At 50.8% G+C, this 22,074-nt stretch overlaps 2 long non-coding RNA genes across 2 annotated transcripts; one reads left to right on the top strand and one right to left on the bottom strand.

Moving 5' to 3' along the window:
* Nucleotides 1–758: 758 nt before the first annotated feature.
* Nucleotides 759–20,334, bottom strand: LOC147576043 (uncharacterized). Its single transcript, XR_015241693.1, has 3 exons — nucleotides 18,010–20,334; nucleotides 1,168–1,271; nucleotides 759–921 (listed from the first exon to the last, which is right to left on the bottom strand). It is a non-coding gene; the product is annotated as an uncharacterized LOC147576043 (long non-coding RNA).
* On the top strand, nucleotides 5,847–7,286 carry LOC147576044 (uncharacterized). Its single transcript, XR_015241694.1, has 2 exons — nucleotides 5,847–6,315; nucleotides 7,066–7,286. It is a non-coding gene; the product is annotated as an uncharacterized LOC147576044 (long non-coding RNA).
* Nucleotides 20,335–22,074: the final 1,740 nt, after the last annotated feature.

The following is a 22,074-nucleotide window of genomic DNA, read 5'->3' as shown; positions in this document are numbered from 1 at the left end:
AGATATTTGTTATTTTTTGAACGCTCAGCTTCCATCCATCTCCTCTGAGTAAAAGCACTTGATAACTTTGGGGCAATTTCCTGTCTCCGCTGTGGTTAGTCTTGGTGGGGTTGAAAGTTCAAGGTGCCTGCCGAGATCTCCCCAGGTCAAGAGCAGACGTGAGACCCAGGCCAGGCCCTTTGTACTGTTTCTTCTAAAGTGATGCCGGGATGGAAATGTGCTCGGACGTTCTTTCCAGCGGCAGAGCTGTCTGCTCACTCTTGCCCAGGCTGGGACTTCACCATTCACCTGGAGTCTGCAAGGGCTCCATTTTCCTTTTAATACTCATCTATTTCAGCTGAATTTGCCCAGTTTCTGTTTCTGTTGTGCATGGCCAAAGAACCCTAATTGATTTTGGGTTGTGTCGTAATTCCACACACTAATAAAAGATGTTCACTGATATTTGGAGTATTCAGAAAATACAGTATTTTCCCCTTATCCATGAGGGATACATTCCAAGACCCCCAGTGGATGGCTGAAAACTGTGGGTGGTAATATCGAACCCTGTCCATACTATGTTTAACCTATGATAAAGCTTACTTTATAAATCAGATGCAGGAAGAGATTAACAACAATACAATAGTATACAATAGTAAATAGAACAATTATCACAATACAATAGTATACAATAATAAGTAGAACAATTATCACAATATACTATAATAGAAGTTATGTGAATGTGGTCTCTCTCTCTCAAAATCTGACTGTACTGTACTTACCTTTCTCGTGACGATGTGAGATGATAAAATGTCTATGTGAGGAGATGGCAGGGAGTGAATGACGTGGGCACCGTGAAGTAGGGTTAGGCTATTACTGACCTTCTGACTGTATGTCAGAAAGAAGGACCATACATGCTTCCAGACCGTGGTTGACTGCAGGTGACTGAAATCGCAAAAAAGCAAAACCATGGATAAGGGGGAGCTACTGTAACCACATTTCTCCTGCCTTGGGAAGAAGAGAGGCCTTTATTCAGATAACTTCTTCAATTCTGATTTGATTTCCCTGGCTTCAGATGGGGCAGTCATAAATTCGGTTTCACCCTCCACCTCTCCCTCTCGTCTCCCGATGTCCAGTGGAGCCAGCACAGCGGCTGACAACCGAAAGTGTTTCCTTGGGTTGGTTCCATACCTGTTATGGCAGTGGGGACTGCAGGTGCCTGCCTCGCTGGGTTTTAGGGTCTGTAGTTTTAAAACTTCTTCTCATGCTTGCATTCACTGTTATCATTGCCCCATCTAGAAAGAAGAAAAATAATATTAGTGGACCCAACTGACCAACTGGTCAAGCACATACTGGGTGCAAAAGATGTCTTTAAATGTCAGTAAGACACTTGGCTTTGAAAGCGAACTGTCTTACTGACATTTAAAGACACACACACACACACATATATATATATATATAATATATGCCTATATAACGTATGCATATATATATGTGTATATATATACTATATATGTCACAATTATATATTATATAATTATATCTATAATATATTATAGAATATCTAAATATATTATAATTATATTATATAATATATAATATAATATATATGTATATATATAAATACACATGTATATGTATATATTTAATCTGAACTTGAGATTAAATATTATATATTATAAAATATTATATGATATTATAATATATAATATAAAATGTATTATATATTATAATTATAATATATAATATATGTGTGTATATATATATATATAAATACACATATATATGTATATATTTAATCTACACTGGAGCTCAACAAAATTCCAGACATAGGCATTTTTGGTGAAAAACAATATAGGGCCAGTATCTATACCTTCCAATATTCATTAATTCATCTCTGGTCCAAGGAATCTTCAGGAACCTGTACTAAGCTGTTGGGATTTCTAATACGATTGGCGCAGTCGTGAATTATTTTTTGCTAGTCATATCTGACCAAAGGCCCTTTCCCATGTGGAGTCATAACTCAGGTTTTGCAGTAAAGAGAACTGGAGTGGCAGAACTTGAATCCACTCAGCAAGCTGTAGCACAGTGTTCGATTTATTGTTGGCAGGAGGCTTGAGTATCTATTTTGACAGCTAAAAGAACCGAAAAGCTGCCCAGGAGAATTCGAAGAGTGTACAGAATAAAGTGTAAGCTAATTAAAATAAATCCATTATGCAAATTTTAAATGCAGACCACTGGGGCTTCCTCAAGACCTTCCACACCTCCCAGCTCCTGGATAATTGATCTGGTCCGTGGTAGTTTATTAATAATATTAATAATCATACTAACTCAGATTTGTGGAGTACATTTCTTTGGAGGCTCACAGAGGGCTTTGTGTCTACCACCATCTGTCTGGCCCCATCCCTGACTCCTAGGCTGTCCTTTGTCCTCACACCACGCCGGGTTCCCTATTTCAAGCTCATGCCGTATTGTCACAGGTCACATATCATAAGCCACATATCTCGGGAATTGATGGTAGCTTCATATTCTTCTCAACTGGAAAGAAAATCCCCTGAACCCAGAAAAGAAATCTTTAAACCCAGAAAAGTAAATCAATTACTTGCCTTTGTGGACTGAGCTTGTCAACATGGAAGCAATGCTCAAACTAGGCATAGAAAAGAAGGAACAAGAATGAAGGAGACATTCCACTGGAATGGAGAAGGACTGCTGACCTTGGATATTAAGACCATCTGAAAAATTCAGATTGACCCTTTTGTGTCACTAGATAGTTGGTGCATTTCATTGCCTGCCACTCCACCGAGATGCAGCTCAGAGATAAGGACGAAATCAGTCCATGTGGCATGTGGCCGAGAGGTAGATGTAGAAGGATGTGGTGACGTTTATTTTGTGAACATTTAGGGAGACTATCACTCTGTGCTTGGATTCATGGACTCACTGTCATTGCTGCTGAAACACACTTTTTAGAGGCTGACAAATCTGCCCCACTCACTGCTTTGGGGACTCCCTTGGGCTATGCAACATTCATTCTCAGCACCGCATTCAGGAACAGCTCGTAAAACTCAAATCTGTTCATGTCAGCCTCTTTATTAGAACCCCTCAATGGTTTCCCAGTTTTCAAGAGTGAAAATCGGCCTCCCTAACAAAAAGCCTTCCTTTCCATCTTCCTCTTGTACTATTTCCCCCCCCTTGGCTTCCCAGAGTGTGCCTCAGAGCCTTTGCACACATTGTTCCCTCTCCCTGGAATAATTTACTTTCACCTTTTCCCTATTACCTGCTTAACTCTTACGTATGCTTCCGAACCCAGCTCACAGGACCCTTCAATAAGGCAGCTTCTTCAGGCTATTTTAAGTCTCCCTGGTATACGCTTTCATATCTGGCCATACCCACTCCTTTGCAGTAGTTAATATAATTGGACTTAAGTAGTTAACTGGGCGATTATTATTTAATGTTTGTCTTTACTGATAACCTGGGCGCTTCTCTGTGGCTGTGTCCCTGTCTGGCTGGCTCTCCAGGCTACCCTCAGGGAGCATAGCGCACAGCGCAAGAAACATCTGGTAAATGAGTGAGCAAATCATTTTACCTCTGTCATATTATTCACACTGCTGACTGGCTCAGCAGGACTTATTTCATGGGAAGTCAATTATAATTCGATTAATTCCAGAATTATCACAAATCTCAAATTAGTGAATTTGAATTCAAGTGGATTTAATTTACTTTTTGATTCCCAGCCCTAAAATATGTAAAGTCTGCCTGTGGTAAGAGGTGGGAACAGGTGGAAGAGCTGTCTTAGAGACGGCTCCCAGGCTGGCACGCTGGAAGGCGTCCATTTGCACCATGGCATATACCATTTAAGTTAGGATTGAGTTTCAGGTTAATCCGGGAGAAGTAAGAAGCAACTTCATGACCTCTCCATTTTCCCATTTGTCTTGTTAATTGCACTCAGGGCTCCAGTTGGGGGATGACTTTGATTCCCTCCGGAGGGCCAGCATCCAGTAAATATTTGTTGAGCACATTAACTGGGGTGTTGTTTACGGTCACATCACAAACAGTCATTAACTGATACATTATCTAAATCGTGGGTGCCAGCAGATGACATGTTGGCCTCTGCCCTGTGTTGTACAGGCCATCCTGGAGAACACCCACAGCACTCTGTTTCCTGGTCCTCCCGACACTCCGCCTGCTGATGCCAGATGCTGGGAAAGCTGGCATCGGGTAGAGCGGGTTCTGCAAAGCATCAGGATGCACAAGGGGTTCGGGGTACCCCGGCAGGAAGTAGTGGACTAGACTTTCCCGTTCAGCCGCTGGGGCGGGGTAAAGGGGCTGGTGACACGTCCATCTTGAAGACTTGCTTGGTGGGGGAACTGGGGGCATGTCTGCACCCCTGTGGCCTTCAGCCTGGGAGAGTTAACACTTGAGGATGTATTTTGTTCTTTCCTTATTGCCAGGGTCATCTTTTGGGGTCAGAATACCTATCAGACAAACCACATCTGAGTGTGCATCCTCACGAATCAGCTTTTTATCCTGACGTGCAACGAAATGCCCTCTGCACAGTCATCACTAGGTTCTGTCTCTTCTGAAATGTTTTCTCGTGTGGTGCTGTTTTCTGTGCCACACTGCAGGATGCTGTCGAACCATCGTGCACTGGAATATGCCGACTTCTGCAGATACAGTTTCCTCTCTTCTGGTCCCTTACAAATGGCCTCTGCGCGACCCCAAAGGCCCTCTTGGTGGCAGAGCTGGGGCTCTCCCCATGCTCGCCTCTCTCCAGGCCTGCGGTGCACTGATGAAGGAGCAGTAGGCCCAGGTGACTCTTGGCTTGGCTCCTTGGAGTCCTACCCTCGCTGCCAGCCATGTCTGTCTGTGTCCCCCGGCCACCGACTGCTGACTGCTTCCTCCTCAGCTCTCCTCTTCCTTGTAGAGTTTGGTTTTTTTTTTTAACAGCTTTATTCCACTGTATCTGCTGTAAATCCATCTTTCCAACAAGGTCTTGAGCTCCTTGGAGTGAGAGCCCCGACCTGCTTCGTCTTTGACTGAGAGGATCGCCGGTGCATGGTGGTCACTCGGCACTGTTTTCAGCTGCTGCAGCTGAACGCGCTTCCTGGCTCGTAAGGGTGTGAGGACCGAGGCTTGCTGCAAGTGTGTGGTGTGGTCGCAGGAGGGCCGAAAGCTCTGCCACCCCGCGGTCTCCTCGCCTCCTACCGGACTCCTGGCTGGAGCCCGCCCAGGCCTGAGACGACACGCAGCCCGACTTCTGCTGGTCTGTCCCAGGCAGTGTGGACAGGAAGTGGCTGGAGGAGGGGACTCATACCCCTCGCCCTCTGCACGCCCTTCTCCAGACGCCCTGCATACCGCTACTCATGCCAGCCCCGTGGCTGAAGAAGTGTGACAGGCCCCCAGAACCGGGGCCCCGCTCGGAGGCCCCAGCTCCAGCACCAGAATCGTCCGGGTGGCTGTGTGCCATCGGCTTCGTTTCCGAGATGAGACCATTGGAGCCTCAGAGAGGTGAAGCGAATATTCCCTGCCACACGGCTGGTGAGCGACAGAGCTGGGCGTAGGACCCAGGCCTGTGTGTTCCTAGAGTCGGACACAGAAAGGGAGGGAGCAACTGCCAGTTTGTCATGGCTGGGTTGCCAGACTGAGCTGATTAAAAATACAGGACACCCAGGGAATTTGAATTCCAGGTAAACAACCGGCTTAGTATGAACGCGTCCCGTGTAATCGTTGGGATACACTTTGTATCAGAGTTCTCCGTAAAATTAATCATCACATACTTAAGTTAAAAACACGTGTTCATTGTTTACCTGAAATTCAAATTTCACGGGACATCCTGTTTTTTATCTGGCAACCCGAGGTCCTCACGACTTTTGGAACCCAGAGCGGATCACCCTCGGCGGAGGCCAACGCAGTGAGTCAATACAGGATGACTCATGTCTGCACGTCACCCTGCAGTTCGGGACACATGTGTTTGATTCCCATCATCTCTATGAGGTGGGGTGAGCAGGCCTGAACTGTCACCATTTTCTAGGTGGAGAAGGAAAGACACAGAGAGGTGCAGAACGTTGTTTGGTGTCACACAGCCTGTAAAGAAGAGAACCGAGGCTGGGATTCAGCTCAGGCTCACCATCACTCCGCGCCTCCTCCAGGAAGCAGTCTTGACCCTCTGGTCCCTGGGCTCGGGTGCAGATGGGCGTGTCTTGGGCTCGTGGGCTGCAGTTCAAGGGGGGATCGAGGGCCGGGATGGAGAAGAGGAGGGTTTTTGTTTCTCATCACCTCCCACGGATCTTCTCAGCTCCAGTTTTCGTGAGAACCACAGGAATGGACGTGCTGATTCAGCTGGTGAGCAGAGGTCCTCCCTGTCGGGGAAGGCAGACGGCAGGCAGGTTCGGGTGGGCCTTGCAGAGCCGAGAGGGATGCTCTCCAGCTGCTAAGAAGGCCGTTTCGTTCTCCTCTGGTTCCTGTCTTTGCACAGGAAGCCACTGGGGTTTGCTTTGCTGCTGGGTTTGACCACTTGCCTGTAGTGTGGTTTTTTTGAGCCCTGGCTCTTTGGGTGGATTTAATTACCTTAATTGAATGGTGTTTTCACTTCTCAGCAAAGCGGAAGCAGGAAGCTGGTGGAGATGACAAGGGTTGGCTTTATCACACCCAGAAGGCCCTAACAAATTGGAATTGATTCTTCTTGGTATTCTTTCTGGGTGGTTTTTTGAGATGTTGAGGTAGGCATGCCTTGAGGAGCAGTTCAGCGTAGCGAACACGACAGCCCCCTGTCTGTGTGCTCACGGGCCTTGTTCTAGTCTGTGAATGCACAGACGGCCCACAGGCAGCCTTCCCCACCCACCCCACACCAGGCCAGTGCCTTGCTCTGGACCCCTGCCCAGAGCCAAGCTCTTTGACCTCCCTGTGCCATTGCCAACAGCCCTCCCGCTTGGCAGTTTCCGAGAGAACGCCCTTGTCTACATCGTATATTTTACAAGGTGAACGAGGGTGGCAAAATCGACCTCCTCAGTTAGGGTCCTTCGGAAGGGGGAGCAGGGCACGTGCCTGTGTTCACTCATTCCTCACTAAAACCCATAATCCCGCGCCTTACAGATGAGGGAACTGAGGCTACCTGGGTTACTCGCTGTGTCCTAGGGAGTGCTGGAGCTGGGATTGCGAATCTTTTCTCCAGGGCCCTGCTTCCTGGCCCCATGATGATTCCTCCTCGGCTATCCCCAGTGCGATGATTGCTCTGTCCTTTTAACTTTTGGAAATTAGAAATTTCAAGGTCATTACATTGTGCTGGAAGAAAACATGGGTTCTCATAAAGCAAACTTGAAGGTCTTTTGTGCAATCATTCGCTTGACAACTATCCCCAGAGCCCTACTGTGTGCCACCCTGTTCTGGAGCTGGGGATACGGCGGTGGTAGGACTGACCTGGGCTCTGCCTTGTGGGACTCAGGTGAATCTCCACGGACACGGGGCCACATATACCTCAGATTGCCTCAGATTGGCTTCCATTGGGCAGGGTCTCTCATGCATGGAAAATGCAGGTTTGATTTGCACACGGGTCATTGTGCATCTGGTTTGGCCATTTTGGTTCCACTCGTCTGGAGTGAGCAGGGGAAGAGGGTGGGCCTACATCCTGGCCTGGTTGAATGGCCCCAGCCTAGGAACTAGACCTGGAAAAACAAAGGCTCTCAGACTGACCCCACTCTCTTGTGCCCTGGGAGAGGACAAGCCTGGCTTCCTCCAGCCCCAGGAATACAGTGTACAGGAATGCACCAGGGGCCCCAACGGCAGCATTGGCCTGGCCCGTGTCTGAATCTTCCCTGAATCGCATCACATGTGCGAGGGGTTTCCAAGCCCTGCAACATGTAGGAGTCCAGGAATCGCAGGGAATGTGGCTGGAGGAACCAGCTTGGCCAGGCTCGTTGGACTCACAGAGCCAGTTGTGAGCAGGTGAGCACAGCTACTGTGGGCATTCTGCTGCCCTCAGGAGATAGCCAGGGAGGAGAGAGGCTTTCTCCCTGGAGCTCAGCTCAGTCTGAATCGCATTTCCTTCCTGAGTCACCAGTCTGCCGTGTCTGGACGGGACATTTCCTCAGGGGCCTCTGAGCATTACCCATGTCTGCAGCTAGAGGTCAGGGAGCCTGGCATAAGGAAGGCCAGGCCTGGTCTGAGTTCCCCACACTCCCAGTGGAGCTCCCAGCTGCAGGATAATGGGGGAGAAGCAAGATATAGAGGCCAGGGGAGGAACGAGAGAGGTGGAAAGAGGGGCTGAGTTCAAAGACCCAGCAACTTGACCCTGCTGGCTCCTGTTTTGTTCCCTGGTTGTGTGACCGGGGGGCTGAGTAATGTTTAACAACTGGCTGTCCAGGGCAAAGTTCCTGCTTTGTAGCACTGGCTGATTTCAGTGGCTGACACCCAACTGCTGACCCAGTATTGTGGCAGTTGGTCTGACATACAGATAGTGGACCATCCCATGTACGGGGGCTCCGGGAGCCTCTGGATTCTCACTTTGATAAGGATCCTTGGGCAGGGGTGCCCATTTCTGGTGGCCGGCCACTGTCGGGGAACACTCCTTGGAGTTCCCAGTGGCCAGATGTGCTCACTCAGCCAGAGCTGTTTTTGGACACCCCCTTCCACCATCAAGGAGATCAGGCCTGGCATCGCCGGGCTTTGAGAAGCGGATCCACCAGGTGCTCTCGGCAGATGGCCTCAGTGGACAGACCAAACCCAAACTCCAGGGGCTATACTGACCATCAGGCCAGGGCAGGGCAGTCTCTGGAAGGGGGACACACAGCTCTTTCAGAAACACAGGGGCCACCAAAATGGTGGGTCCACCTGGGTCTTGTCCAGGCTCTGGTGCTCGTCTACATGCCCTGGGTATAACCTCAGCTAAATTACAGCAAGTCTTTGAGCCTCAGTTTTCTCATCTGTAAAATGGAGCCAATGTTATGCACCTGTGTATAAATAACGGGGGTTCTCAACCTTGGCACTATTTGCTGAAGTTCCCTGGGGCAGATTTGGCACTGGCTGAGAACTGCTGTTGTGGAATCAAGGAGAAAACATTAGCCCAGCCACTGGAACATCATTTGTTCATTCATTCATTCATCCATTCATTCATTCATACCTTCCACATTTCCAAGAACATCTTGCCCTGAATTCTGGAAACGGTAGGAACTAAAATGAGCTAGCAATCAAATAGGCAGTTCTAGACAGTAGAAAGAGCTGGAGGCCTGGTACCAGGGCAGGGTTGTTCTTGAGCAAGTCACTTAACTTCTACCTATTTGTAAAACAGGAACCATAAGAAACAAACTGGCTCTGCCCATCCTCTTTGGGCTGCTCCCCACGCTGGAGAGAGCTGAGGAAAGAAAGGGTCCTGAAATTGGTCCCTGAGGCAGTCACTACCTGAGTCCCCAGGTGATTAGTGCCACCCGACTCCCCAGGTCCTGGGTCCTTCCCCGGCCAGGGGGACACTGCCCCAGGAAGAGGCCCAGTGAGCCCCAGCCACCACAGAACTGTGTTTTACCTTTTGGCCACTGGGCATGAAGGGAGCTATGTGCGTGCCTTTCTCCACATGTCTCCCAAGAGTGGAGGTTTTTGACACCTGCTTGTTTTTCACTCAACACAGAGTAGGAAATACACTTCCCTCACAGCACAGAACCTGCTCAGAGACATACACAGTTGACCTTTGAGCAACATGGGTCCACTTATACGCGGCTTTTTCCATAAATACAGTATAGTACCATACATGTGTTTTCTCTTCCTTATGCTTTTCTTAATAACATTTTCCTTTTCTAGCTTCTTTTATTGTAATAATAGAGTACAGGCTATATATGTATTCAACTGTTTATGTTATCAGTAGTTAAGTTCTGGGGGAGTCAAAATACACGGACTTTTGACTGCATGGGGTGGACATTGGTGCCCCTCACCGCCTCGTTATTCGAGGGCCAACTGTAGATCAAGGAAAATTCAGGAAGCAAAATTCACTCTGCTTATCTGTACTACTCTGATACCTTCTGTTCTATCCTTCCATTTAAAAGAAAACCTATTTGCAATTTGGTAAGTGATTTTTATACCCAATAATGAGTTCTGATCTGCAGTGTGTTTTATAAACTACTCTGGATCAGTAATTTCAGGCATTCCAGGTTAGGCTCAATTGTAGTGACGTTGGGCCTTCCTTTGGATGGAGAGGTGGAGAGCTGAGGCACTTGCTGTGCCTGGCAAGGTCTGCCCAGATGCATGTGGGGGAGGGGAGGAGACCATCTCAGGTGGTGGGTTTACAGGCCAGGCCTTGCCCTTGCTTCGGCGCTGTGTCCCCAGTCCCTGCACAGTGCCTGGGCCTTTGTCAAAGGAGCAAATGAATCAATGAATAAGAGACATCCCCCTGTACTAAGTGCCTGGCATAGGACAAGTACTTCATATACCCCAATATTATTGATTAATGTTTATTATTATGTAATTAATATTTGCAACAACCTTGAAAAGCGGCAATTACTCTTGTTCCTTACAGAGGAGGAACCTGGAGTCTAGAGGGGTTTACTGCCTGAGGGTGTGGGGTTTGAACCCAAGGCTGCTGGGAAGGAGGGGGTGCCTACAACCGGCATTTAAAGGGGTTCCTCCAGGAGCTTCTGAAATGCCTCATGGAGGCTGAGGAGTTCTGCTCAGGACCATCCTGAGCCCTGGCCACCCGCAGCCCCCACTCTCCTGGTTCTTGCCCTCAGGTCTCCTAGGAGCTCATCTCACGACCTTGGGTCACAGGATGTCCTATTGCCAGCACCCCATCACACCTGAGATTCTGTGTATGGTGCAAAGGCCGTGAAAGCCTGCCGTGCCCCTTACTGGCAAGCATGGTTCTCTTGTTATGAGCTGTGGAGTCAGGCACACCAATAACCTGATTATACCCAATAACCTGAACTCCACCTTGGGGAGCCTTGTCCAGAGAGGAGGCCCCTTCAGCGGCTCCCAGAGAAAAAAACACTTGGATTTGTTGGGAGGAGGGTGTCCCTTGGCACCCATCCTGTCTCCACCCCCTGGGAAGAGAACCAGGAAATTTGGGAGAGGGCACCCCATGAAAGCATCCCTGGAGCATTCCAGGTTTGGGCAGGAGAGGAGGTTCTGGGCAGGGCACCCAGATCATGGGGTCAGGGGTGCTGCAGCGTTCACCCATCTGTAAATCGGAGCCATGGGGCTGGGTGGCAGAGGCAGAGAAGCAGAGCTGGGAGAGCCTTCTGTGAGCATCAGCACCCTGCTGGACAGTTCCAGGCATCTGCCCCATTTATGCAGCTCCTGCTACCCACCACACACTTGGTATCCACGGTCTTGCTCAGTGGTCACAACCAGAGGCAAGCTAGGCAGGGTTCACGCCAAAGGAATCTGAGGTGGGAAAATTGAGGGTCAGAGAGGTTGAGGAACTTGCTCAAGGTCACACAGCGAGAGAGCACCAGAGTTGGGATTCAGACTCAGGTGTCTGTGCTACCTGACTCTGCCCTTCCTATGCAGCCAAGGCAGAGAGAGTCTTTGGGTTTCTGGGGGCCTCCATCTGCCATGGTGTCCATGCAGGGTGGGGAGTGGCAGCAAGCTTCTCTCTTAGCACCTTCTCTTCTACCTTCTATGGCCCTCCTCTTCCCATCAGGGAGCATCTGCTTTGGCAAAGCTAGACCTGGCTGTCCTTCAGGGAGCATACTGGAGGGTGCCATATTCCCTGTCCCTGCACAGCCAGGAAGGCATGACTTTATGGGATCGGGGAGGGGCCTTGCCTGGAGAATCAGGAAGTCTTAAACCCAGGAATTCCTAAACCCCTAAACCCCATGCGCACGCACACACACACACACGTATACACACACACCAGAGCCTGGCTGTCCCTGGCCTTCTCGCTTCCTGCTGGAGGTTGGAAGTAGATGGCAGACGCCTGTTTGGTAGATGACAGCTGTCCTTTCTCCCAGGGGCGTGGCAGTGGAGAGCCCCGCTCCTCCAGGGAAGGAGAGACAACTTCCTTGCCATGAGGGAACCACCCCGCCTTCTTCATGGAATCCCTCATGGGATGCTTTACAGTGGCAAGAAAAAGAATTCAGATGTGGCCACCCAGGTTACCCTTCTAAACATGAACCCTGAAGAATGTTCTTCAGAGAAAGTTATTTAAAACCACAGCTCCAGTCGATGTGAAAAGATCAGCTTCTTGGAGCATTTCCTACCATGTTTGAGAACAACGTGGGGACCTTGTCCCCTTTCCTTCCCTAAGGCAGGGGTCCTTCTCAGGGCCCCAGAAGGCTTGTTGGAGTGCTGGGCCCCACCCGGGAGATGTCGACTCGGGAGGTGGGGGTGGCAGTGGGGCACTGGGGATGCTGGTGCTGCTGGTCTTGGGACCACACTAGGGGCACCGCTGCCCTAAGCTGGAGGCTGTGCCCCTTTCTGGGAGGTTGTGTTGATAAGTCATAGCTCTTGGGCCACTTGGGCCACATGGGTGTCAACCCCTGAGGTTTGGACTATGTATGCCTCGCTCTAGGCCTGGCTCTGGGGAGGCTGTGCCTGTGTGGGGTGCAGAGATGAATCAGAAACACTGCCCTCCTCAAGGGACCATCCCCTGTGAGGGGAGAGCAGGCAGAGGTGAGTGTGAGCTGCCCGTCCAGGAGATGGAAGGAAAGAGGTCTCACCAGGCGGGGCTTGCATGCAGGCAGCCGCGAGAAAGCTTTGGCTGCCAGTGTGTATGTGTGTGAGCACCCACCCGGGTCCCGCCTGGGCACACAGCAGAGGGTGGTGGAAAGTGCCCGAGACTGAGAGTCAGACCAGGGCCCCCCTTTCCTAGTCTTGTGTGACCTCGACAAGTTACCTCCCCTCTCTGAGCCTCCGATCCTTCATCCGCAACAATAGCTACCTCACCGGGTGGTTGTGAAGGGCGGGGGTGAAAACATATCAGGAGGCCCGAGGACACTTACGCAGCATAAGGACTCAATACATGGAAGCTACCGCCACTGAGATCTTGGGCTTTTGAAAGCACAGAGAAGGAATCCCCTATCTACCACTGCGTAACACCCGCCAACAGGATTGCCGAGTGCGTTAAATGAACACGTGTGTGTAAAGCACATAGTAGGTGCTCACTAAATGCCAGCTGGCATCATTTCTAATCTCCAGAGGGGGGCAGTATAACATAATGGGAAGGGCAGACATTGATGCCAGGCCCCCTCGGACATGGCTCCTGGTTATGGCAGCTGTGAGTGGCCCTCCGCAAATTATAAACCCTGTTTGTGCCTCAGTTTCCTCATCTGTAAAATGAAACTAACAGTAGTACTTGCCTCCTGGGGTCGTTGTGAGGACCCAGTGAATTCACGTCTGTGAGGTGGCTGGCAGCTAGGCACGATCTGTAAATGTCGCTATCACCCCCACCACGCATCCTGCCTAACCTAGGGCCAGGACATGGTGGTCACTAGGACAACACTGCCTTTCCCCAACGTAAAAGGGAGAGAGAAGCAAGGCAGTGACTGACCAGTGTGCCCAGGGGGCTTCCCTGTCCTGGGATCCACCCCCAGGTGTGCTCTCTCTGCCTGGTTTCTCTGCCTTAGTAGACCACTCCGCTCCCTCACTCTTAGACTGGATCTTGGCTGACCTTGCACAGCATTGGCGCTTGTAGGGTGTTCCCCTTAAACAGCACGTCTGCAGCTCCTGGGCAGGCCCCCAAAGCAATTTGGGGAAACCTTCCACGCTCAATGACAATTTGGACTCCCGCCCTTGCCCTTGAGATTTAAATTAAGATGAGGTAAATTTACATTAGGTAAAATCAAGTAAAGTTTTAACCTCCTTTCTCCCCCTCGGGAGGGGCTGGTGGGGCAGAGCAGGGCGTCCTGGCTGATGATGGTGTGCACGGAGTGGTCCAGATGCTGCCCACGTTGCTGTGTGGGTGGGAACATCACTTCCCTCTGGGGCTGAGTCCTCCACCCCACGTGCTAAAAGGTGCACAGACCCAGGACACAATTTGGTATGAGAGGGAAGGTAATAATGACGTGTGAATGTCCAGTGGTCACTGTGAGGATGGGTCAGTCCTCCATGGTGCCAGCTGCTCTACAGCTGAGCAATGAACATGAATCAGCTGAGCCCTGATTCATTGGGGTTTCTCTTTCGTGACCTCTGGAAGGAAAAGATCCAAGTTGCAGTTTAAGCAGGAGAGAAACAAATTGGCAAAGAGGGCAGTTGCGGAAACAGTCATCATATTTATTGTGCGTCTGGTACTTTTCATATGTTTGCTCAGTTAATGCACGAAGGAGCCTTTGAGATGGGTTCCCATTGGTTGGTAGTCCCATTTTACAGAGGAGGAAGTTGAGGCCCAGGGGCTTGCTAAGAAAGGTGGAGCCAGACTGAATCTAGATTTGCCCCACCCCAAAGCTCCTGCTGAGCACCTCCAGCAGGGCTGCTCGGAGTAGCAGGGAACTTCTGAGGCTCTAAGGGAGGAGCCTGTCTGGGCTGCAGGGCTTCTCTGAGGAAGGTTTTGACTCTGGTAAGTGGACTGGCCTCCTCATAAAGACTCATTTGGATGTGGAAAAGACATGGGCTTTGGACTCGGGTCCCAGGTTTGCATCTCAGCACCTTATTAGCTGTGCATCCTGGGACAAGTTACTGAGCCTCTAAGCTTTGCAAAGGGGATCCTGAAACCTACCATACTGGGCGACCTTGGCAGTAAAACCCGGATAATCTTTGTAAGTGCTTTGTACGTGGGAGGAAGGCAGCCAGGGATGAAAATGGTGGGCGCCCAGGGAGGGAACTCGTTCACAGCTGGCGGGTTTAGCCCAGCGGGTTTGAATTCTGACCCCTTGACCTCCGCGGCCTTTAGGCTTGATCTGCCTCAGAGAAGGGCCGACAGGGCCAGGTGAGGGACCAGCTAGTGGTCCTGCATGTGGCCAGGCTGCCCCAGGAGATGGCAGACCAGGGGGAGGCTCCAGCATGACCTGGCTGTCGCAGGCGGGGCTCAGGGGCACGAGGCCTGAAATGAGCCTCCACAGTCAGCAGGGAGTGCGGAAAGCACTGGGCCACTCAAGCAAATCTCGGTTTCCTCTCCCCCTTGCCTTCCGTCAGCTTCAGGTGAAGGCTTGCAATCCCTCCGTTAGCTCAACCTTGTAGCCTTGCGTAAGCTCAAGCCCATCCTGGAAGGGGCTCCTGAGGGACAGAAGGGGCCAACTGAGGCAGGCACCAGCATCCAGGCTGTGGAGCCCCCGGGCTCTTGCAGGCATCTCTGTGGGATTTTGGAAGCTCTTCTAGGCCCTAGGCGCCTGCACTGTGCTCATCCTCTCTGGGCCAGAGCCTTAAGGGACGACCACGCAGAGAACAGAGGACACAGGGAAGGTGTCCTCACTTTCACGTGCCGTGGTCCAGAAAGGTCCCTTGTCCTTTCCTACTAGGAAAGGGAGGTCTGTCTGTCAAGTCCTGGGGAGAAAGCCACAATTGGTTGACCCTCTTGCTGTCAGATTCCCAAACATTCTGACTGCCGTCAAGCTCTCCAAGGCTGACAGATGCAGGCTTGGAAAGGAATGCACTGGGCACCAAGCGGTCTTCTGTCTCCCACCTGAGAACCGAGGTCAGCCGACAACTGCTTTGCCTCCACCTTGAACAGGAGACGTGCAGCCCCCTCCAGGGAACGCGCCCTAATGATACCAATGACTTACGTTGCGGGTGACACATCTCAGCGGTGCTCCACGTTCTCCACGTACCTTGACGGATCCCCTGTCCTCTCCCCCTCCATTTGTCCTCACTAGCTTGTGCAACCCCTGGGAACCAAGTAGAAATGAAGAGGTATTTGGGGTCCTCTCAACCCACTGAATGAAACATACAATCGAGTTGTAGGGTTACAGATTGGCTGGCTTCGGTGAAATGTGGTTTAAACCCTCAAATGGAAATAAAACCAAGACCCTCTGTAACCTGTTGGGAAATGTCAGCTCTGATGTCTCCGTGAGGGCCACCTTTCTCTTGAAGCCCTTTGCATCTCTCCAGCAACCCTGCGCAGACGGAGTGAAATCCCAAGAGCCAGTGAGGAAGATGGCCCAGCCCTGTCTCCACTGGCTGGCAGGTTTCAGTTACTGAGATTTCTGGCATAAGCTGGAGGAAAAGGGCTATTTCCAGACTCGGGGTTTCCCCTTTCTGTAAGGGTCTCTAAGGCTTCTTTAGGGTCCAGAACAAAGAAGCAGAAGATGCCAAGACACTTGCCTGCACACTGGTGAAAAGACACCGAGGTGGGTGCATTCACCTTCTGAGGACTGGTAGCCTTCTGTAGCCTTCCCTGCCTCCTCCCCACACCCCCTCTCCCCAGGTTTCCAGGGGATCCAAGCCCCTGTTTCCAGGACCCAACATCCCACCAGCCCTCTTCCTCCCAGTAGACACAGTTGCTCCCATCCCAACTGGCTTCTGGTCACCAAACAGCAGGCATGATTGTTCTCCTCCCAAAGACCCAGGGGCAGAAACACGCTGGACTCGGGTCACCCGGAGGTGTCTATTTATAAACCATCCTGATAAGCACAATCTGCCCTGCTCAGCCCAGGCCACACTCCACAGCAAAGCTAACCTCCCAATGGTAAACTGAACATTTTCTTTACCAGCCAGACTGGAAAAACCAGCCCTGAGGAGGGGCTGGGGCTCCAGAGCTGGCCACTGGTCCTGAAGGGTCGGTCTAGCTTACAGGCTGTTTTAACAGCTGGAAATTTCCCTCCTTTTTTTTTTGGTGTGGGTACCAGATCAGCCCATCTCAGGAGTGTTCTCATACAGCAGGGGTCAGCAAACTTTTTCTGTAAAGGGCTGCATAGTAAATGTTTTCCTCGTTGCTGGCCATATGGCCTCAGCCTTGGTAGCCATGGGCAAAATGGAAATGAACAAGTGTGGCTGTGTGCCAATAAAACTTTATTTACAAACCAGGTGTCTGGCCCACAGCCGTGGTTTACCAACCACTGTTGTACAGGAAGCTGGAATGCTGGCAAATTAAACGTGTGTTTAATCTACTTTCCAGGATTCTTATACTTATAGTCTTTAAAACTATTACTTCAAATAGAGTTCATTATAATTGGGTTAGATGCATTGAGAGAAATGGCCTATAATTTAGTTTCAAAAAATAACTTGTATTTACTAGAGGAGTTTTAGGTTAACAGCAAAACTGAGCAATTTAGTGAAAGGTATAGAGATTTCTCATATATTCCGTGCCTGCCTCCAACCCACTCCCCCCCCCCCCCATATACATGGCCTCATCCATGATCAACATCCATGGGAGGGGGTTATAATCCTAAATAATAATTTAAAAAAATTTTTAATGTTTATTTATTCTTGAGAGAGAGACAGACAGACACAGAGTGTGAGTGGGGGAGGGTCAGAGAGAGAGGAAGACACAGAATCTGAAGCAGGCTCCAGATTTGGAGCTGAGCTGTCAGCGCAGAGCCCGACTTGGGGCTCGAACTCACAAACCGTGAGATCATGACTTGAGCTGAAGTCGGACGCTTAACCGACTGAGCCACCCAGGTGCCCCTAATTAATAATTTTCGAAGGCTGTCTAGTTTTCCACACAGATTCAGTATTTACTCTCCTCAGCGATCAATTCTTCTTCCGGAGAAAAGAGAGATATGACTTTAAACATGGCCAAGCGTGAGTCTGGTCGAGGACCCCCAGGGTGTGGGAGAACACTGTGGGGGTTTCCACGTTCGGGAGACACATACTCTCAGAGTCCACGGGCCAGAAACGTCCCAGTGCACACTCGTCCTGGCAACGCACGACCTGGGTTCATCCACAGGCTTGTGCCTGCTCAACCCTGCGAGAGCAAAGTGCCCAGACACACGCACGTAAGGACGAAGTCACACACATCCATCTGCACCCTGAACGGTGTACCCCTCATGGTCCACACGGAAATCCAGCACCCCGCTGAGAACCTCAGCCCCCAGCGTGCCCTTCCCACTCACACCGCCCTGCCCGGTGCCCGGACACAGAGCTCCAGCCCCGACGGTGCCGGTGGCCCAGAGCAAATGTCCCTGCTGCGGGGAGCGTGAGCCTCCCTGCCCACACCGAGAAACCACACAAGTGTCTGCGCCCTACCTTCCGCACTCCGCGTGTCCCAGCTGCTTGCTCTCCGACCTCCCCAGGAACGGGGGACAACCCTGACTCTTCCAGCAGCCCGGCTCTGCCCGGCAGCCGGAACTTCTTCCCTCGTTCGCTGGCTGCCCAAAGACGAGAGGGCCACGGATGCAAGACCCAGACCTCTTATCTTTTTCACAAACCTGCCCACCTGAGGAAAATCAGTGGCCAGAAGTTGTCCAGCCACTGGAAGTTCATGAAGTGTGCCTACATAGAGACCCAGCGAGGGGAAACCAAATGGTGTTCTTGGTGGGGAAGGAGGCAAACAGTCCGCACAGCAACACCCGCGTGGTGTCAGGTAACAGTCAGATTAAACAAACAGCCTCACCAGCTATTTTTACATCCAGATCGGCCACTGGTAATAGATAACTTGGGGAGTGAGAAATTGCTTGCCGCTGAGCTGGACCCTAACCATGATTCGAACTTCAATCCAGAATGATTTCTAAAGCTATTTCAGCACCCAGGTTCAAATACAAAGATCCCAGGGTGCGAAGGAAAACATTTGTCTAGGGAAACGTTAAAAACACGATAGTGTGAGCCTTGGAGCCAGCGCCCGGAGGCCTGCTGATGTCCCGGGGGCAGAAATAGCCCGTTTCATCATCGCCTCGGAGGACCGCAGCCTGCATTCCTCGAGTAAGGAGCCGCGCTCTGCTGTGCTTTTGGAGCAAAATAACACGCCCAGCTGCAGGCTGGGGGACGGCCAGGCTGGGATTTCAGGGTGAGAGTTTCAGAAGGATGGGAAATAATCAGGGAAGAGGCAAGGTAAGTGCCCACTTGGTGAGCCTGGCCGGGGCAGGCCTCGTGGCGTGTAGGGTCCAAGTGCTGGTGGATGGGTCTCGTTTTGCAGCTGAGAGCTCCCCTTCTCCGTCTCTGGGAGGGGCTGGCCCAATGGCCACTTTCAGTCTTGGCCCGGGGTTCCCTGCTCTCCAAACTGCCTGCAGACCCCCAGACATCTTCCACCCCCTTTGCATTTGTTCATGCCGTTCCAACACCTGTGAGCCCTCCCCTTCCCTTACCCTCCCCAAGTTGGCCCTGTGACAGTCTGCTCACTGTTAGGATTTAAAGCAAGAGCTCTTGTCTTTCTTTTCAAGAGCGTTTTTTCGTGCTCCCCTGCCTGTGGACTGGGAAACCCCAGGGGCTGGTCCCCACCAGGTGCCCCGCTATTTGAGGTGCTCAAAGCCCCCGAAAGTCTGCACCACACTGTATCTCTGTATCTATTTGTGGACTGCCTCCCGTCCACCCCGCCCCTGTGGGCTCCTCACAGCCAGCAACCTCTGTCCCAGCCCTAACTCAGGGCCTGGCACCACCTCCAGCCTTGAATCTGCTGGTGGCCAGGGTCACAGGGACCTGGGTCTGTGAACGTCAGTTGGAACCAAGTCCGAAAGACTTGGTTGCCCTGCAGGTGGAGGGGTCTGACCACTAACAGCAGGGTTATCCAGCCCCCTTTCCTCCCTAGAGCCTTAAAACTTACTTGCCTTTTGCCCTGGGGACTTAGGACCCGACTGCAGGGACACCTGCTCACTGATCAGTATTCAGAGATGGCTTAAGGGAGACTCAAAGCGAGCCCCTTGATTTTACCCGCCCCACCCGCCTCCCCTGCTTGCCAAAACCAACACTAGCCAACCTGGCCAATGAAAAGAATCAACTTGAAATGTGAGCCAGCATTAAAACCAAAGCAAAGCAAACGAAACAACACAGCACAGCACAACACAAGAGACTCAGAGCCCTGGCCCCTTGTATTTCCCAGCTATTTGACACCAACCAAATCCCTTAACGTCTCTGTGCCTCAGTTTATTCATCTTTAAGATGGACAGACTGCCTATGTTCTGTTGGGTTGAAGATCAAATCAATGTGTGTACATGTATACGCTTGTATACAGCAAAGCTTCTCAAATGTTAATCATTTTTTGGGACGATTTTGTCATGCCTTCAACCGCCCGTACCATCACTTACTTGTTATATTTTTGTAAAGAGAATTCAAATCGACTTTAAAAACAAACAAACAAACAAACCAGAGCTTTGTGGTGAATAACAATACCTGTAAAATCATGGGTTTGACGTTCTAGTTCCTTTTTTTCCCCTATTACACATTCAAGCACGATTCACAGCCAGTTCGCACGCTATGTGTGTATGACCCAGATCATTTTGTTCCAGATTTTAGGGAAGCCTGCATCACGAAATCTCGTTTTATGGGGGAGTTTGCTTTGGGGTGTGAGTAACAGGAGGCAAAGCAGGGCCCTGGTCTTCCTAACCCGCTTTCCTCCCGCTTCTCAGCATGTTTCTTCCCCAGCTTACTTTTAATTCTTCCCAGGTGGACAGCATGACCGCATGTCTGGTTTGGAGTCTTAGAAGCGGTGAGGTTTGCAGTGTGGCAGGACCTGGCGGTGTTTGCTTCAAGTGGCTGCCTGAGAAAAGAAAGACATGAGGGTGACCCAGGGAACTTTCAGGGGGCAGGACAGTGGCTGGCAGCTTTGTTAGCGTCAGCAGGAGGGGTCAGGAGAGAACAATAAAACACAGTTGACCTGGCAAGAGCCCGGGCTGGGAGCAGAAACCCTCAGAGCTTGGCTGGGGGCCCCATCCGGCTAGCCTGACCACAGCTGACCGCTGTAGAATCCCATTTCTCCCAGAATGGGCCCTACCTGCCCTGGGCCATGGATTCCACATCTGGTTCGGGTCATGGTGGGCACACTGGCGTGGACCACCCCAGCCCAGAGCACAGCCAGAGAACTCAGCCCAAACTCTGGACCAGGAGCTCGAGGTGAGCTGGCATCTTCCCAGGGGACGGGCCCAGGCAAAAGTAACCACTCTCTTCCAGTCCAGGAGCCGTGAGCTGCGTGGAAAGAATGTGAATGAAGACACAATTCTAAATGTAGAACCTCGGACGCTATGTGAGCTGGCTCCCTAATCAGCCAGAAAAACAAGGCCTGCATGTACATTCTGCAAGAGCATAAATAAAGCTGTCCTCAGGCAGCGTGCTACGGCATCCCATCCTTGCGGTGACGTCGTTGGCCCCCACTCTCAGCAGAACCTCTGGGACATTGTGGGAGGTGCCCAGCTGCCTGACTGCATGGATGAAAATGGCCTTGCTCTTGCCTGGACACACACGATGCTTACTGACCTAACCCTGCAGCAAAATGACTTTGGTCTGCCTCTGTGTTATTCAGAAATGTTCAAAAGCTGCTAATGAGGACAGTGCAGAATTTCTGGTTCTGGGTGTTTGAAGTCACATCCCTGCAAATGGCATGAGGCAACTCCCTCATTTCTTCCACCATTGTGGTTATACTGGACTGCTTGTCAGGAGGTTTTCTTCACTAGTGCTCAGCCTTCTTCTTCTTCTTCTTTTTTTATTTTTTTTATTTTTTAACGTTTATTTATTTTTGAGACAGAGAGAGACAGAGGGTGAGCAGGGGAAGGGCAGAGAGAGGGAGACACAGAATCCCAAGCAGGCTCCAGGCTCTGAGCTGTCAGCATAGAACCCGACACGGGGCTTGAACTCACGAACCGCGAGATCATGACCTGAGCCGAAGTCGGATGCTGAACCGACGGACCCACCCAGGTGCCTCTTCTCAGCCTTCTTTAGGAGTTGTTCGAATAAACTTCTTCAGAAGGGTGGAGCGTTTCCTGGGCTTAATGATAACAACAAGATAATAATGTTAGATAACACTTATAAAACCTTTACTTGGTGCCCTGCACTGTTTTGAGTCTTCACCCAAATGGACCTATACACTGTATACTCTTTATCTCCGGGCCCGGCACCATTTTGTTCGATCCCCAGGGACTGCTACCTGCCAGGGAGCTAAGCAAAGACACGATGAGGAAACCAGTATTTCCTGAGCAAGCATAATGTGCCAGGCACTGCCTGTGCGTTCTTTCACTAAATCCTCACGCTCTCCTAGTGTGATGTCTGTTCATACTCGCTCTTTACAGATGGGCAAACTGAGGCTTGCAGAGATCCTGGATGTCGTTCAGCTAACATTGGCACTGAGGTTGCAGATGAAGGTTTGTCTGTCCGCCTGTCCAGTCTGTA

Source organism: Puma concolor, chromosome D2 (genome assembly GCF_028749965.1).
Source record: "Puma concolor isolate L17-30 chromosome D2, mPumCon1.1.hap2, whole genome shotgun sequence".
In the NCBI taxonomy this organism is placed as follows: Eukaryota; Metazoa; Chordata; class Mammalia; order Carnivora; family Felidae; genus Puma; species Puma concolor.
This window is presented reverse-complemented; position numbering and strand designations above follow the sequence as displayed.